The 2,991-nt window shown below is 47.1% G+C and overlaps 1 pseudogene across 1 annotated transcript; it reads right to left on the bottom strand.

The window, feature by feature from the left end:
• Positions 1-1,773: 1,773 nt before the first annotated feature.
• LOC307098610 (dual specificity protein phosphatase 5-like) lies at positions 1,774-2,991 on the bottom strand (annotated as a pseudogene). The gene has a single exon. The product of its transcript is annotated as a dual specificity protein phosphatase 5-like (transcript).

Genomic DNA, 2,991 nt, shown 5'->3' with positions numbered 1-2,991 from the left:
AGGGGTGGGTCTATCAGTTACTATGGCGCTATCTGAGAGCCTGCGGGAAGGGGGATAGGCTCTTTGACTCACAGAAATCTGCTGCCGGGAAGTCTGGATTCTTGTGGTCTGTTGGTCTGAAGCTGTGGTCGTAGTTCTCTGTCCTCAGTGGCTGCAGGGTCCTGGTTTGTGTCTGAGGCCAGGATCCTAGTCTCAAGCAGCTCTGTTTCTCAAGATGGCATGGTCTCCGTGCCCACACAGGCCACCCAGAAGTGTCTGCTTTGTATGTGGGGCTCCGCCGTCTAAGACTGCCTGGTTTGGCAGCCCCTTGGAGGACCTGCAGAATCTAACTGTCCCTGTCTCATACACACACACCACACACAAGTCTACACTCTCCTCTATGGGTTCCTCACTCTCTCACACTCTCTCCCTCCCTACCTTCCTGCTGGTCGCCATCTTGATCTCTCCCTAAAACTCTTTTTTTTTAAGTAGTCCTGTTTATTTTTCTTTTGTTTCCCTTGCCCAAGGAGATACGTCAGGAAAAAATATTGCTACAAGATATTGCCAAGAGTCTATCCTTTCTTCTAGAATTTTTATGGTTTCGTGTCTAATACTTAAGTCTTTAATCCATTGTGAGTTTATTTTTCTGTGATGTTTAAGAAGGTTGTCTAGTTTCATTTTTTGCAAATATCTGTCCATTTTTTCTAACACAATATATTGAATAGTCCATTGTATTTTTTGCCCCCTTAGTCAAGTATTAATTGACTATAAAGGCATGGATTTATATATTGGCTCTCTATTCTGTTCCATTATCTGTTTTTATGCCAGTACCATGTTGTTGTTGTTTTTTGTTTTCTTTTTCTTTTTACTGTTTTTATTTAAAACTATAAAAAAAACAACAATGACAACCAATAACATAATGATTTTCTTCACATTCGTATGAAATTTAGAAATTTATTGCCTTTGCCCTGGAGAAATAACCTGACAAAATATAAAGTAGTACCACAGTGTGAAATTTACAAATCCTAGAAGTCAACATCTTGAAGACAATCTCCAGGGATTGGTGGGGGGAAAAAACAAATGTCGCAAGAGATGAGACAAGCACATATAAGGACGGCAAGCTGAGGAAAAGATCATGTCAATGACATTGACCCAGACAGAAGGTACCCTTTCCTCCTGGCCCCCACACTACCACCTCAAATGGGTGATTTTTTGGTTTATAGTCTAAGGAACTCTTCAAAATGATACAAGAGTTGCTTTGAATAGAGGTGTAACAAGAAAGGTTCAAGTATGAGTAAGTCATGCCAAAGTCCAAAGTCAGGGAAGAACTCACAGTGAAAAGGCAACTCAGAAGTGTCAACATCTCGCTTCTTCAACAAACTGCCTCTGTGGGACCCAAAATGAAATCTCAAAAAGATATGAGGGTTAAAATCAGCATATATATTGGGTCCTTACAAACCCTATAGGGTTACTTTCCTGAGTAGATGATCAGCTTATTCCCTGAAGTGAAAGAGACAGCCAAAGTTCAAAAAGCAAGGTGGAAATTGTTCTTCCTTCAGAATGAATTAGCTTCTTAACTGCCTTTTCTCCCAGTTTAGCAGCTGCTTTCTCCCATGTTGCTGCAGGTGTTTATTGCCTTATACTTGAAAAGAAAAGGTGAACTTTGGGGTGCCATGACTGGGCAGTCCTGAGAGGGCAGGGGGGTCTGGAAGTACAGTAGTCAGCACAAACTGTGCTCTCATAATGGCTTGGCCTTCCTTTGTTCCCAAGAACTTATCCCCAAGGTCAGTCTGAAGTTTGTTTGTAAGCCTGGTGACCCCTTGCTATCCCATTGGGGCAGTGGGACGAGGGGGTCTTCAGTATTGCACAGGTATGAAATGTGCACCAGTTTAAAAAACAAAATCACAGTTTTTCCTGGGGCTGGGCAGGTTCCCCCATCCAGTTTTATCAGGATGTGGCTTTGGCCATCAGACTCCTGCTGAGCTCTGAGACCCTCGAGTGGGTGGGCACTGGCGCCAGCACTGTGGTAGGGAATGTGTAGTAGGAACCCTGCACATCAGGGCTCAGTGTCTGCAAATGGGCTGTGAAGGAAGAGCTGGCTGCCTCTCCTTAGCAGGAGAGAGCCTGGGGAGTGGGCTGGAAGGCAGGATCTCAGATTCATACTGCAGGAACTGGCCCATGAAGCCAAAGCTGGGCGAGACCACACGCCTCCTCTGCTTGATGTAATCAAAGGCATCCTTTAGGCAAAACTGCCTGGTCTTCATGAGGTAAGCCATGCAGATGGTGGGTGAACAGGAGATCCCAGCCTCACAGTGGACCAGGACCTTGCCTCTTGTTTCTCTGACACAGTCAATGAAGTGTATTGCTTCTTGAAAGTGGGAGCTAATGTCAGCCATGTAGCTGTCTTCCAGGGGATCCATTTGTAGCGTAGGGGGCTTGTGCAGGCCTTGGAGGTCCCCCAAGAGACATTCAGCAGGGCTGTGATGTGCAGGTTGGCAAGAAACTCGTACTTGGATGCATAGTAGCCACTTCCAAGGTAGAGGAATGGAAGGATTTCAACTGGGCCGCCCTGGTCATAAGCTGGCCTGTAGCTGATGCTGAGTACTGGTTTCCCACACTGGCTGATAAGGGCTCTCTCGTTCTCAATCTTCCCTTCTGAGATGGGTTCTACACCCATGCAACAATCAGGATATTCAGAGTAGAAAGTCTCATATCCCCCTTTGAGGAAGTAGACCCAGGGCGGGCAGGCAGGCGAGCAGCGAGGTGAGCAGGCCATGCGTGGCACTCTCCTTGCTCAGCTTCTGCCAGTGGCGGCTGCCCTGGTCCAGCACGACCACAGCTGCCACTGCTGCCCACTGCAGCCCCACTGAGTTAAGGTTGACGTTGAGCGAGCCATGCAAGCTGGAGGCAGTGAAGGCCAGGTACGGCCGGCAGTCCAGCACCACGCAGCGCGCATAGCCTCCTTGGGAGCATCTTGCGCAGCTGGCTCCCATCAAGTGACATGACCTTCAT

Source organism: Cnephaeus nilssonii (genome assembly GCF_951640355.1).
Source record: "Cnephaeus nilssonii genome assembly, chromosome: 4".
Lineage (NCBI taxonomy): Eukaryota > Metazoa > Chordata > Mammalia > Chiroptera > Vespertilionidae > Cnephaeus > Cnephaeus nilssonii.
This window is presented reverse-complemented; position numbering and strand designations above follow the sequence as displayed.